Here is a 15,392-nt window from a genome sequence, read left to right as displayed (position 1 = left end):
ACAACAGACCGAGTAGAATGGGCCTTGATGGTAGCAGGAGCTGGAAGGCCAGCCTGTACATAAGCATGTGCAATCACCATTCTAATCCATCTGGCCAGGGTCTGCTTGCGAGCGGCCAGCCCAGTTTGTGAAAACCAAACAGTACAAAGAGAGAATCAGACTTCCGAAGGGATATAGTTCTCTTCACGTAGATACGGAAAGCAGATACCACATCAAAAGACCACTCTTTGGAAGACAAGTCAGGAGAGGCAAAGGCCGGAACAACGATCTCCTGATCAAGGTGGAAAGAAGACACCACCTTAGATAAGTAGCTGGGACGTGTTCTAAGAACCGCCCAGTGACTGTGAAAAATCAGATATGGGGACCTACAAGATAGGGCACCCAGATCCGACAGCCGTCTAGTAGAGGCAATAGCTAGCAGAAACAATACCTTAAGAGAATGCCACTTAAGGTCTGCAGATTCAATGGGCTCAAACGGAGACTCTTGCAACGCCTCTAGAACCACCGACAAGTCCCAAGAAGCCACAGGCGGGACCATAAGGAGGTTGAATCTGCAACACACCGAGTGAACGTATGAACATCAGGTAAAGTCGCAATTTTTCTCTGGAACCAAACCGACAAGGCAGAAATATGAACCTTGATGGAGGTTAGAAGAAGGCCCTAGTCCATGCCCTGCTGTAGAAAGTCCAAAAGTTTGGCCATACTAAACTTGTAAGCATCATAATTATTAGTGGCGCACCAAGCAAAGTAAGAATTCCAGACCCTATGATAAATCCGAGCAGAAGCTGGTTTCCGGGCCTTCAACATAGTTTGGATGACCACCTCAGAAAATCCTTTGGCCCTCAAGATGGAAGCATCAAGAGCCACACCATCAAATCCAGTCGGGACAGATCCTGTTAGACACAAGGGCCCTGAACAAGGAGGTCTGGTCATTGTGGAAGCAGAAGAGGACGCTCGAACGATAGACCCTGAAGGTCTGAGAACCAGTGCCGTCTGGGCCACGCTGGAGCAGGAGTGACACCGGAGGGAACACGTAGGGCAGCCGAAAGTTCCATGGAATTGCCAGTGCGTCCACGAAAGCTGCTTGAGGACCCCTTGTCCTTGCTCCGAAGACCGGTACCTTGGGATTGTGTCGAGACACCATCAGGTCCACATCTGGGAGGCCCCACTTGTCCACTAGGTGTTGAAATACTTCTGGATGGAGGCTCCACTCTCCGGCGTGTATGTTCTGATGACCGAGGAAGTCCGCTTCCCAGTTTAGGACCCCCGGAATGAACACTGCCAATATGGCTGGCAGATGGCGTTCTGCCCATTGAAGAATTCTTGATACTTCCCTCATTGCCATGCGGCTGCGAGTGCCACCTTGATGATTTATGTACGCCACCGTGGTGGCATTGTCCAATTGTACTTGAACAGGTCTGTTCTGTATTAAATGCTGAGCCAAGTTCAGAGCATTGAACACTGCCCGCAGTTCCACAATGTTTATCGAGAGTATAGACTCCTCCTCGGTCCATCGACCCTGAAGGGAGTGTTGCTCCAATGCGGCTCCCCAACCTCTCGGACTGGCATCCGTCGTCAGGAGGACCCAGTTGGAGATACAGAAGGGACAACCCCTGCTCAATCGTTGGTCCTGAAGCCACCAGCTCAGTGACAGACGGACCTCCGGAGACAAGGAGATCATGTGAGACCTGATCCAGTGAGGCAGGCCGTCCTACTTGGCCAGAATCAATTTCTGTAGAGGGCGGGAATGGAATTGAGCGTACTCCACCATGTCGAAAGCAGACACCATGAGACCTAGCACTTGCATAGACGACTGTACTTGTGGACAAGATAGGAAGTATCAAATCCTGTCCTGAAGTTTCAGGACCTTCTCCTGAGACAAGAACAACCGCTGGTTGTGAGTGTCTAACAACTCCCCCAGGTGCACCATGCTCTGAGCAGGAACCAGGGAAGATTTCTTCCAGTTGATGAGCCACCCGTGGGCTTGCAGAAACTGGCACGTCAGATCCCGATGGTGTAGGAGAATTTCTGGGGAATTTGCCAGGATCAACATGTCGTCCAGATACGGCAGGATCCTGACCCCTTGACGGTGTACAACCGTCATTACCGCCATGACTTTGGTAAAGACTCGCGGAGCCGTGGTCAAACTAAAAGGTAACGCCCAAAATTGGTAAAAGGAGGTTGCCAACCACAAACCTCAAGTACTGCTGATGTGACACTGCAATGGGAATATGCACGTAAGCATCCTGTATGTCCAGGGAGACCATATAATCCCCAGGTTCCAAGGCCAGAACAACGAGTTTTCATACAAAACTTGGAGACCCTCACAAATTTGTTCAAGGACTTGAGGTTGAGAATGGGCCGAGAGGACTCATTCGGTTTCGGGACTACGAACAGCGGTGAATAGTACCCCTTGCCTCTCTGAGCCAGATGCACCTGTACTACAACTCCTGTGTCCAGGAGGGACTGTACCACCGAATGAAGAGTTTTTGCCTTCACCTCATCCGAAGGGACGTCTGTCAGGCAAAATCGATGAGGGGGACGATTCTTGAAGGATACGGCGTAACCTCGAGTGACGACTTCCCATACCCAGGCATCGGAAGTGGTCTTCAACCATTCCTGTGTAAACCCTAGAAGTCGGCCCCCCCACCCTGCGATCCCCCAGAGGGAGGCCCGCCCCGTCATGCAACAGGTTTGTCAGTTTTGGAAGCAGGCTGAAGGGCAGCCCAGGCCCGTTTAGGTTGGGGTTTAGTGGTTTGGAAGTGCGAGCCTGTTTCGGGTACGCCTGACCCTTTGCTTTCCCGTAAGGACGAAAGGAGCGAAAGGACGTTCTTTTAGCCTTCAGCACTGAAGTACCAGTACTAGGTAGACAAGCTGTTTTAGCAGAGGCTAAGTCAGCCACTATCTTATTGAGGTCTTCTCCAAAAAGAATGTCTCCCTTAAAAGGGAGCACCTCCAGGGTTTTCTTAGAGTCCAGATCCACAGACCAGGACCGCAACCAGAGAATCCGGCGAGCCAAAATGGACGTAGTAGAAGCATTGGCCACCAGAATACCGGCATCAGAAGCCGCCTCCTTAATGTAATGAGAATCAGTGACAATATATGATAGACATTGTCTAGCATGATCAGAAACGTTGGAAGGCAACTCAGCTTCCAACTCCTGAGCCCACGCTTCAATAGCCTCTGCAGCCCAAGTCGCTGCAATGGTGGGCCAATGCGCAGCACCTGCTAGGGTGTAAATCGTTTTTAAACAACCCTCCACACGCTTATACGTCGTTTCTTTCAGAGACGTGACGGTAGTAACAGGCATAGCTGAGGATACCAACAGCAGCGCCACTTGCGGGGGTGTTTCCCAATTTTTACTTAGCTCCGCTGCAAGGGGACAGCGAGCCAGCATCTTCTTGTGAGGCGTGAATTTCTTTCCTGGATTTTCCCAGGATTCCTGACGTATGTCAACTAAATGGTCAGAGAGAGGTAAAATAAGAATTTACTTACCGATAATTCTATTTCTCGGAGTCCGTAGTGGATGCTGGGGTTCCTGAAAGGACCATGGGGAATAGCGGCTCCGCAGGAGACAGGGCACAAAAAGTAAAGCTTTACGATCAGGTGGTGTGCACTGGCTCCTCCCCCTATGACCCCCCTCCAAGCCTCAGCCAGGTACTGCGCCCGGACGAGCGTACACAATAAGGAAGGATTTATGAATCCCGGGTAAGACTCATACCAGCCACACCAATCACACCGTACAACCTGTGATCTAAACCCAGTTAACAGTATGATAACAGCGGAGCCTCTGAAAAGATGGCTCACAACAATAATAACCCGATTTTTGTAACTATGTACAAGTAATGCAGATAATCCGCACTTGGGATGGGCGCCCAGCATCCACTACGGACTCCGAGAAATAGAATTATCGGTAAGTAAATTCTTATTTTCTCTATCGTCCTAGTGGATGCTGGGGTTCCTGAAAGGACCATGGGGATTATACCAAAGCTCCCAAACGGGCGGGAGAGTGCGGATGACTCTGCAGCACCGAATGAGAGAACTCCAGGTCCTCCTTAGCCAGGGTATCAAATTTGTAGAATTTTACAAACGTGTTCTCCCCCGACCACGTAGCCGCTCGGCAGAGTTGTAATGCCGAGACCCCTCGGGCAGCCGCCCAAGAAGAACCCACCTTCCTTGTGGAGTGGGCTTTTACCGATTTTGGCTGTGGCAGGCCTGCCACAGAATGTGCAAGCTGAATCGTACTACAAATCCAGCGAGCAATAGTCTGCTTAGACGCAGGAGCGCCCAACTTGTTGGGAGCATATAGTATAAACAGCGAGTCAGATTTCCTGACTCCAGCTGTCCTTGAAATGTATATTTTTAAAGCTCTGACAACGTCCAACAACTTGGAGTCCTCCAAGTCGCTTGTAGCCGCAGGCACTACAATAGGTTGGTTCAGATGAAATGCTGACACCACCTTAGGGAGAAAATGCGGACGAGTCCGCAGTTCTGCCCTGTCCGAATGGAAAATCAGATATGGGCTTTTGTAAGATAAAGCTGCCAGTTCTGACACTCTCCTGGCCGAAGCCAGGGCTAGTAGCATGGTCACTTTCCATGTGAGATATTTCAAATCCACAGTTTTTAGTGGTTCAAACCAATGAGATTTGAGAAAGTCCAAAACAACATTGAGATCCCACGGTGCCACTGGAGGCACCACAGGGGGCTGTATATGCAGCACTCCCTTAACAAAAGTCTGGACTTCAGGAACTGAAGCCAATTCTTTTTGGAAGAAAATCGACAGGGCCGAAATTTGAACCTTAATAGATCCCAATTTGAGACCCATAGACAATCCTGATTGCAGGAAATGTAGGAATCGACCCAGTTGAAATTCCTCCGTCGGAGCACTCCGATCCTCGCACCACGCAACATATTTTTGCCAAATGCGGTGATAATGTTGCGCGGTTACTTCCTTCCTTGCTTTCATCAAAGTAGGAATGACTTCTTCCGGCATGCCTTTTTCCTTTAGGATCCGGCGTTCAACCGCCATGCCGTCAAACGCAGCCGCGGTAAGTCTTGAAACAGACAGGGACCCTGCTGAAGCAAGTCCCTCCTCAGAGGTAGAGGCCACGGATCTTCCGTGATCATCTCTTGAAGTTCCGGGTACCAAGTCCTTCTTGGCCAATCCGGAACCACTAGTATCGTTCTTACGCCTCTTTGCCGTATAATTCTCAATACTTTTGGTATGAGAGGCAGAGGAGGAAACACATACACCGACTGGTACACCCAAGGCGTTACCAGCGCGTCCACAGCTATTGCCTGCGGATCTCTTGACCTGGCGCAATACCTGTCCAGTTTTTTGTTGAGGCGAGACGCCATCATGTCCACCATTGGTCTTTCCCAACGGGTTACCAGCATGTGGAAAACTTCTGGATGAAGTCCCCACTCTCCCGGGTGAAGGTCGTGTCTGCTGAGGAAGTCTGCTTCCCAGTTGTCCACTCCCGGGATGAACACTGCTGACAGTGCTATCACATGATTCTCTGCCCAGCGAAGAATCCTTGCAGCTTCTGCCATTGCACTCCTGCTTCTTGTGCCGCCCTGTCTGTTCACATGGGCGACTGCCGTGATGTTGTCCGACTGGATCAACACCGGTTTTCCTTGAAGCAGAGGTTCTGCCTGGCTTAGAGCATTGTAGATTGCTCTTAGTTCCAGAATGTTTATGTGAAGAGACGTTTCCAGGCTCGACCACACGCCCTGGAAGTTTCTTCCTTGTGTGACTGCTCCCCAGCCTCTCAGGCTGGCGTCCGTGGTCACCAGGATCCAATCCTGTATGCCGAATCTGCGGCCCTCCAATAGATGAGCACTCTGCAACCACCACAGAAGAGATACCCTTGTCCTTGGAGACAGGGTTATCCGCTGGTGCATCTGAAGATGCGACCCTGACCATTTGTCCAACAGATCCCTCTGGAAAATTCTTGCGTGGAATCTGCCGAATGGAATTGCTTCGTAAGAAGCCACCATTTTTCCCAGGACTCTTGTGCATTGATGTACAGACACCTTTCCTGGTTTTAGGAGGTTCCTGACAAGCTCGGATAACTCCTTGGCTTTTTCCTCCGGGAGAAAAACCTTTTTCTGAACCGTGTCCAGAATCATCCCTAGGAACAGCAGACGTGTTGTCGGAATTAACTGGGATTTTGGAATATTCAGAATCCACCCGTGCTGTTTTAGCACTTCTTGAGACAGTGCTAATCCCATCTCTAGCTGTTCTCTGGACCTTGCCCTTATTAGGAGATCGTCCAAGTATGGGATAATTAATACGCCTTTTCTTCGAAGAAGAATCATCATCTCGGCCATTACCTTGGTAAATACCCGAGGTGCCGTGGACAATCCGAACGGCAGCGTCTGAAACTGATAGTGACAGTTCTGTACGACGAACCTGAGGTACCCCTGGTGTGAGGGGTAAATTGGAACGTGGAGATACGCATCCTTGATGTCCAAGGATACCATAAAGTCCCCTTCTTCCAGGTTCGCTATCACTGCTCTGAGTGACTCCATCTTGAACTTGAACTTCTTTATGTACAGGTTCAAGGATTTCAGATTTAGAATAGGTCTTACCGAGCCATCCGGCTTCGGTACCACAAATAGAGTGGAATAATACCCCTTTCCTTGTTGTAAAAGGGGTACCTTGACTATCACCTGCTGAGAGTACAGCTTGTGAATGGCTTCCAAGACCGTCACCCTGTCGGAGGGGGACGTTGGTAAAGCAGACTTCAGGAAACGGCGAGGTGGATCCGTCTCTAGTTCCAACCTGTACCCCTGAGATATTATCTGCAGGATCCAGGGATCTACCTGCGAGTGAGCCCACTGCGCGCTGAAATTCTTGAGACGACCCCCCACCGCCCCCGAGTCCGCTTGAGAAGCCCCAGCGTCATGCTGAGGCTTTTGTAGAAGCGGGGGAGGGCTTCTGTTCCTGGGAAGGAGCTGCCTGTTGCTGTCTCTTCCCCCTTCCTCTGCCTCGTGGCAGATATGAATATCCCTTTGCTCTCTTGTTTTTAAAGGAACGAAAGGGCTGCGGTTGAAAAGTCGGTGTCTTTTTCTGTTGGGGAGTGACTTGAGGTAAAAAGGTGGATTTCCCGGCTGTAGCCGTGGCCACCAAATCCGATAGACCGACACCAAATAACTCCTCCCCTTTATACGGCAAAACTTCCATATGCCGTTTTGAGTCCGCATCGCCTGACCACTGTCGCGTCCATAAACTTCTTCTGGCCGAAATGGACATAGCACTTACCCGTGATGCCAGTGTGCAGATATCCCTCTGTGCATCACGCCTATAAAGAAATGCATCCTTTATTTGCTCTAAAGACAGTAAAACATTGTCCCTATCCAGGGTATCAATATTTTCAATCAGGGACTCTGACCAAGCTACCCCAGCACTGCACATCCAGGCTGTCGCTATAGCTGGTCGTAGTATAACACCTGTATGTGTGTATATACTTTTTTGGATATTTTCCATCCTCCTATCTGCTGGATCTTTAAGTGCGGCCGTCTCAGGAGAGGGTAACGCCACTTGTTTTGATAAGCGTGTGAGCGCCTTGTCCACCCTAGGAGGTGTTTCCCAGCGCGCCCTAACCTCTGGCGGGAAAGGGTATAAAGCCAATAACTTCTTTGAAATTAGCATTTTTTTTTATCGGGGGTAACCCACGCTTCATCACACACCTCATTTAATTCATCTGATTCAGGAAAAACTATAGGTAGTTTTTTCACACCCCACATGATACCCTGTTTTGTGGTACCTGTAGTATCAGCAATATGTAACGCCTCCTTCATTGCCAAAATCATATAACGTGTGGCCCTACTAGAAAATACGGTTGATTCGTCACCGTCGCCACTGGAATCAGTGCCTGTGTCTGGGTCTGTGTCGACCGACTGAGGCAAAGGGCGTTTTACAGCCCCTGACGGTGTTTGAGGCGCCTGGACAGGCACTAATTGATTGTCCGGCCGTCTCATGTCGTCAAACGACTGCTTTAGCGTGTTGACACTATCCCGTAATTCCATAAATAAAGGCATCCATTCTGGTGTCGACCCCCTAGGAGGTGACATCCCCATATTTGGCAATTGCTCCGCCTCCACACCAATATCGTCCTCATACATGTCGACACACACGTACAGACACACAGCAGACACACAGGGAATGCTCTTAACGAAGACAGGACCCCACTAGCCCTTTGGGGAGACAGAGGGAGAGTTTGCCAGCACACACCAAAAGCGCTATATATGACAGGGATAGCCTTATAATAAGTGCTCCCTGTATAGCTGCTTTAATAATATAGTTTTGCCACAATTTTGCCCCCCCTCTCTTGTTTTACCCTGTTTCTGTAGTGCAGTGCAGGGGAGAGCCTGGGAGCCTTCCTGACCAGCGGAGCTGTGTGAGGAAAATGGCGCTGTGTGCTGAGGAGATAGGCCCCGCCCCTTTTTCGGCGGGCTCGTCTCCCGCTCTTTAGTGGATTCTGGCAGGGGTTAAATATCTCCATATAGCCCCCGGAGGCTATATGTGAGGTATTTTTAGCCAAAAAAGGTTTTCATTTGCCTCCCAGGGCGCCCCCCTCCCAGCGCCCTGCACCCTCAGTGACTGCCGTGTGAAGTGTGCTGAGAGGAAAATGGCGCACAGCTGCAGTGCTGTGCGCTACCTTAAGAAGACTGAGGAGTCTTCTGCCGCCGATTCTGGACCTCTTCTCGTTTCAGCATCTGCAAGGGGGCCGGCGGCGAGGCTCCGGTGACCATCCAGGCTGTACCTGTGATCGTCCCTCTGGAGCTAATGTCCAGTAGCCAAGAAGCCAATCCATCCTGCACGCAGGTGAGTTCACTTCTTCTCCCCTAAGTCCCTCGTTGCAGTGATCCTGTTGCCAGCAGGACTCACTGTAAAATAAAAAACCTAAGCTAAACTTTTCTAAGCAGCTCTTTAGGAGAGCCACCTAGATTGCACCCTTCTCGGCCGGGCACAAAAATCTAACTGGAGGGGGGTCATAGGGGGAGGAGCCAGTGCACACCACCTGATCGTAAAGCTTTACTTTTTGTGCCCTGTCTCCTGCGGAGCCGCTATTCCCCATGGTCCTTTCAGGAACCCCAGCATCCACTAGGACGATAGAGAAAACTTGTTTAACTACTTTCTGACATTTAAATCCGTCCGGTTTCTTAGGGGCAGTATCAGGCTCTGGGTCATCAGTAATTTGAAGAATTATCCCGATAGCCTCCAACAAGTCAGGAACATCCACTTGTGAAACAGATTCTCCATCAGAATTATCAGTGTCTGTGGGGTCAGTAAATGCGCCATCCTCATCAAACTAGGTGTCTGGGACGTTGGTGGATCGTGAGGAAGTAATTGCCCGCTTAGAGCGGACGAGGGTGAGATTTCCGTTTATTCAGTGATTGGTTCAATTGCTGTAACTGAGTGGACAGTTGATCTGCCCATGGCGTATTAACCGCAGGGACCATAAGCGGTTGCACCGGCACAGTAGGTTCTATAGGGGGCGTTAGTCTAGTTATCAGCGTATTCAATAACGTAGAGAAAGTAGCCCAAGGTAGGTCATTTTGAACCCCCGATGCTACGGTCCCACTGGGGGGTAGGGAACCCCCAGAAGCTGAACCCTCTGCTGCTACGTCTTCCTCTAATGTGTCTGCAGCGTCACCACCACGCACTGTGGGACCAGCCCCAGCTCCGTTGCCCCTTGTAGCTGAAATATCTGAAAGCTCAATTCAGGGTAACCCAGTACAATTACAGCAGCACAACACCTGACAAGAACCCCATGTGTAGTGTATTAGCACAAACAGAGTTCCAGAGGTATATGGTGACTAAAAATCACAGAGAAAGATACACAATAAGTATATCTTGTGAAACCCCTATATTAAATAATAAACCTGATGCACCTAGCCCCCTCAGGTTAAAGAATATAGATAGCAATCTGAGTGAGATATACGAAATGGAGGTCACACAGCAGCTATATGCACACACAAATAGTCACATTGTACAATGCAGAAATTATGACATGCAATAAAACTGCACTGGACTAGCAATACAGAGTAATACTAAGTATAGCTATACACTCAATAGATATAACAATGCATAGTAAAGACTGGATGTATATCACAGGGTACTTGTACTAAATAACCCTTACTAAATGCACTTTTTCTTAACTAACACTGTCAACAGACATGTAGAATACTTAAGTGTCCTGTAAAATGCACAGTGCTGACATGCAGGCTGCTTTACAGAGGAGGATTTGCGCAAACAGTCCCAGAATCAGCTCTGATTGCTATAATGGTGCCCAAACACACACAGAGAGAGAGAGAGAGAGAGAGACAGAGAGACAGAGAGAGAGAGAGAGAGAGAGAGATGCAGCTCCAGGGCGGGAACATTTACTCTAAATGGCACCCTGGGGCTGGGGGAGGGGCTACAGGTCAGAGCCTTATCCCCTTGCTGGACTTCACCCCCGGGTACTATGGGCCTTAGCAAACGGATTTTTGAGAGAATCCGTCCTGTGCCCTTGCCCTGGTGGTCTAGTGAGGTTCCTGTACTGCCACAGTGTCCACGCGGCCCGCCTCCCACCAGCCGCGCCGGATCGCGGTTTACAGCGGATCCCGCCTGGGGGACCCACTTACCTCCTCCCTGAATGCAGCCACACGATCCTGGAGAGCTGCGGTGGTGTGTGTGCCTGACAGAAGAAAACCGGAGCCTCCGCTGTAAGTACCCGGCAACCAGGGTGCGGGAGTATACAGCGCCGCTGGGGGAGGTGATGGAGCTGCAGCAGGAGATGTCTGACTTACATCTAACACTCACAGTGTCTCTGACGTCTTCATTTTTCACTTTAAAAAGCTCTTCAAAGGGCTGCTGGAGAAGCCTCCCTGTTGTATGCCTGCACTGCATGGCACCAACTACAAAACTGAGCTCCTGTGCACGGAGGCAGGGTTATAGAGGAGGCGCTATGCATTCTGGGAAGAAGGTCAAAGCTTTTAGCCTGTTGGTGCCTCGGATCAAGATCCTACTCTACACCCCAATGTCATTCCCTGTGGAGCCCAGTGTACCCCGCAGCAGAAAAGGCAATGCTGAGGAATTTGCTCTCTCTTTCAAAAAATCTTTGGAAGAGAAAGCAAATGCTCCAGCAGTAATACCTGTCCTTGTAGCATAACAGGATACCCCTCCGACTGATCAGAGTACCCCAATACTCTCTTTATGTAATCCATTCAACCATCTTTAAATCTAATCCCAAACTTTCATGTTTATTGAACAGGCTGCAATGTGGAACAACGTCAAAAGCCTTACTAAAGTCTAGATAAGATACATCTATGGCCACCTCTTGATCTATTACTTTAGTCACCCAGTCCAAAAAGTCAGTAAGAATAATCTGACATGATCTCCCATCAGTAAACTACGGGATTTGAGATCTTCTACAACTATTTCTTTTCAGAGTGTTTCCATTGATTCCCCTACTACCAATATAAAGCTCACTGGTCGGAAGTTGCCTCTTCCTTGCTTCTACCGGCTCTATAATCAAACCAGCAGCTGAATTTACTATCGTTACAGTCTCTTTCTGGTTTTCAGAATGCACCTTTTTCTGTCCAATGCATTTATCAAAAGTAAATGGTGATAAAATCCTGCAGTGAACTCAAAAATGCTAGTAACAAATATGTTTGGCACCCATTTCCACAAAAATAAAATTGCTAGCATTAATGCCTGGTTTAACAAGACCCCAGTAGCAGTAGGGAGGATCCCCTACTCAGATTGTTAGACAAATAAGGGGACAGAATGCACCTACCGAGCATTGATTAAATCAAACTTCATATAATTCCATTCACAACTTTTCAGACATAATATTTTTAATATTATTGTTTTATTGGGATGTGGTTAATTTACCAGCAGTCGGGATCCCCGCTGTCGGAATACTGACACCGGTCACAAAGCCGGCGCCAGAATTCCAAATTGGTCCGAAGACAGACGTCGGAATTCTGACAGTCAGAATCCCGAACTAAGTAAGTATAGCGATGAGGTTAGGTTTAGGAGTGGGGTGGGGTTTTTTAGGTATAGGCTGAGGGGGATGTAGGGTAAGGTTTAAGCTGCGGAGGAGGGAGGGTTAGGTTTAGGCACCCCCGCAGGAAGGTTAGGGTTAGGCACTATAGGGGGATGTTAGGGTAAGGCTGCGAAAAGGGAGGGTTAGGGGGTGAGGGACAGGGGAGAACAGCCACAACACACCCTTGTCGGCATATACACCACCGGGATCCCAGCATCGGTCTGACCGCTGGGATACCAGCTGCCGGCATTTCATACTGAATCCATTTTATTACTCATAATTTTCTGAAGAATAGTACTTTTAGCATTGCATGCCGAATTATCGTTAACAATGACATTTAACAAATAACCAAACTATAAATGTCAGAATAAGTACTCCTGAAAACAATTACAACTGACACGGTCAGATTTAGAACACACAAAATCAATAAATCCAGGATAAAATGAAGTTTCCACAGCAAAAGTAAAACCAAGGAAAAGGGAATTACATAGCAATACTGCATAATAATAGTCAGAGCGCTGCAGGCTCTGGGTGGCTCCTGATGAGCTGGCACAGCTGGATATTGTTTGACAGCTTGTATTAGCTCAGATGCAGGTAACCACAACAAAATAGTTAGCTAGCAAAGGACGCTTAAAAGGGCGTCTAGCCAGCAATAAAACTTAATGAATACGAGTTCCACCAGTCTTGATTATTGTCTCTCTCCCTTATAAATAATCACATAGAATTAACACAGAAAGCGCAGCAATATGAAACTGTCTCTGGTTTTAGCTACATTCCATTATGAGAACATAGCACCACTAAATATTTTCCTGGAAGTACTCTGGACATTTAAAGCTTGAGGAAACTTGAAAACTTAATCTCATGTCTGTCTGTCTCTCACTGCAACAACAATATAGTAAATATTGCATGTGTTACCTTTTTGATACATTTAAGATGAATACTTTTAGTTTCAAATATGAAATACTTTGTTTAAAGAGTTTATGATTGTATATAAAGTACTTCAGATATCCATAATTTGGGTATACATTGTTTTCTTTAACAATACAACTGTTTCTGGAGTACAAAGCGTTCTTTTAAGGCAGCAGGTATCATTGCTATAGTTGCAGATAGGTTAGTAGGTGGACAAATGATCACATAAAAGCAAAGTGGAATCAGTTACATTACACGTTATTTTATTTGAATCTTTTGAAAACACTTCTAGAGCTACTCTTCAATATCCTGGGTTTATGCACGTGAACGCACATAAACCTGGGATTTTGGAATGTCTGAATGCAAATGACCCGCAACTAAAGACCCATGCATACTAGACTTGAAAGATGAACAATTTGGAAGATGGTAGATTTTCCTTGACCTTTCCGGAGTCCCTGACAAACTATATTGAGTGTAAACACTAAGCGTTTTTACGAACGAACCAAACGACGAATGAACTGCGGGGAATCGTTTGCGAAGCTGGTTTTGGCGACTTATTTAAGTTTGAAAGATCTGTAACTTTGAAGCCACTTGTAAACTGGTCAAATCGCTCATAGTGGACATTGTTGTTGTGTACACACATGCCTATATGAGCGATTTCACCAGCGATGTAGCAAAGATTGAGCTGCATGAATGGACAACTAACGACCCGCTTCAAATGAGCGCAGGTGCGCACAACGCAACGTTCGCTGTGTACACACTAGACAATTTGAACAATACATGTTCAATGAAGTCGTTATCGCTAAAATCGCTGGGAAAAAAACTTCTAGTGTATGGAGCTTAAGTCCTGGGTCCGTGACCCATCTCCCAAACAGGGTTATGGAGCTCACACCCAGGAATTTGCTGGCGTGCTAGACCAGGCAATTTCCCAGGTCTAATGACTGAAAGGGGTATAACACAGTAACGCAATCCCTGAAAAAGTAAACTTTTGTGTATTTGATTGTTTTACTCCTAAAGCAAGGAATTCTATTAACCACATATGTCACTTGTGACTCTAGACACCAAAAGGTAACCAATTTGACACTAACAACTAGCAGTATGAATAACTTATTTCTATCACACCTCATAATTTGTCACTGTAGTGCTAGAAGAAAAACACAATAAAACAAGTTACCATCACTAAGGGGTATATTTATTAAGCAACTGATTTCAGCAAATTTTGCCTGCTATATTTAAAAGATAATACAGTAAATGCAAAATCAGGATGGTTTTTCAATATATATTATTGCCCTTTTTAATCTTGCAGGTAAAAGACACAGATTTATTAGCTGCAAAGTCAACATTTGAATAAGCTAGAAATCTCTCACAATGGAGAACAGAAAAGTGTATACTTGATACAATGAGCAACTACACAAAAAGATCAGCTCCTTAATTTAAGAATACGTAATATAAATAATTACTGTAAGGCTGGGTACACACTTGATATGCAGCCGATATATCGTACAATCCGGTTGATTGGATGGGTGGTCTTCAGTTTGCCGGCGGCCGGGCTCCCGTCGACCAGCATACCGGCGCCGGAATCCTGACCGCCGGCATACTGATAGCTTTTTTCCCTCTTGGGGGTCCACGACCCCCCTGAAGGGAGAAAAGCCACCGTGCCCGCAGCGAACCCGCAAGGGGCTCATTTGCGCTAGCCCAGCTGTCGGTATGCCGGCGGTCAGGATTCCGGCGCCGGTATGCTGGCCGCCGGGAGCCCGACCGCCGGCATAACATACTACACTGGATCGGACAATATATCGTTCACACCGTCCAGTGTGTATGCACTATATCATTAACAATGCGCGATCCAGCGGGTCGTTAACGAAGTTTAATATCTTTAGTTCAAGCCTTGAAATCTAAAGATATTGGACAAGACTGCAAGCACCTGGATGTGGGTGGATGCCGTCACTGACGATATCGTTCAGTGTGTATGCCCGATACAGTTTGCCTTGACGATGTTGCAGCCTAAATGTGGGTACACACAGTACTAAGTGTACCCACCGATGCGACGGACATACACATGGAGCGACTCGGTGCACGACCGACCGCTGTGCCGTCGCCTGCCACCTATGCAGAAAGATCAGGTGAAGCATGCCATGCATGATATCGTGCATATACACAGAACGATGTGTCGTCCAATCAATCGGGAGCACCCCTATCGTTTGACAAATCGTACCGTGTGTATGCACCTTAAGACTCCTTTATGCAAAGGATGTGCACTGTTTTGTATTCATTTTAATTCCAGGAAAACACAATTAACCCCAGGCAAGCATAAACCAATTTTAATGTATTATAAATACTTAAACACTAAATTGCCTTACATCCACTACGGACTGTCACCACTCCTGGAAATAGGATAAAATCAATTATAAATTATGTTCTGCACATTTATACTAATCTTAT

The 15,392-nt window shown here is 47.6% G+C and overlaps 1 protein-coding gene across 10 annotated transcripts in view; it reads right to left on the bottom strand.

The window, feature by feature from the left end:
• CLIP1 (CAP-Gly domain containing linker protein 1) overlaps nt 1-15,392 on the bottom strand; it is a 307,706-nt gene that overhangs the window by 291,590 nt on the left and 724 nt on the right. The window lies entirely within an intron of this gene.

This window comes from Pseudophryne corroboree, chromosome 1 (assembly GCF_028390025.1).
Source record: "Pseudophryne corroboree isolate aPseCor3 chromosome 1, aPseCor3.hap2, whole genome shotgun sequence".
In the NCBI taxonomy this organism is placed as follows: domain Eukaryota; kingdom Metazoa; phylum Chordata; class Amphibia; order Anura; family Myobatrachidae; genus Pseudophryne; species Pseudophryne corroboree.
The sequence above is the reverse complement of the archived record's forward strand: the minus strand, read 5'-3'. Positions and strand labels throughout refer to the sequence as shown.